Here is a 248-nt window from a genome sequence, read left to right as displayed (position 1 = left end):
GGGGGGGGGGGGGTCCACTATTCCACAATCAAAACAGAAACTGCACTATTGTCCATGGATCTGAGGTTCGACTATTGGACAGACTCTCCTCTCCAGTACCCTGGAATCAGTGGCAGTTCCACAATTACTCCCCGGGCAGCTGCCCGTAGTGCCAGTGCCTAAAACCGCTACTGCCTACAGGTTCATACACCAGGTTTCAGGTGCCCCCCTGACTGGGCCTGGAACTTGTAGCACAGTGTAGCGTCCCC

The 248-nt window shown here is 55.6% G+C and overlaps 1 protein-coding gene and 1 long non-coding RNA gene across 2 annotated transcripts in view; both read right to left on the bottom strand.

Moving 5' to 3' along the window:
* The window catches only part of LOC112144307 (tripartite motif-containing protein 16-like), a gene marked incomplete in the record, with an annotated part of 1,074,856 nt that overhangs the window by 728,840 nt on the left and 345,768 nt on the right, over positions 1 to 248 (bottom strand).
* LOC112144402 overlaps positions 1 to 248 on the bottom strand; it is a 32,214-nt gene that overhangs the window by 19,465 nt on the left and 12,501 nt on the right. The window lies entirely within an intron of this gene.

This window comes from Oryzias melastigma, linkage group LG17 (assembly GCF_002922805.2).
Source record: "Oryzias melastigma strain HK-1 linkage group LG17, ASM292280v2, whole genome shotgun sequence".
NCBI lineage: Eukaryota > Metazoa > Chordata > Actinopteri > Beloniformes > Adrianichthyidae > Oryzias > Oryzias melastigma.
This window is presented reverse-complemented; position numbering and strand designations above follow the sequence as displayed.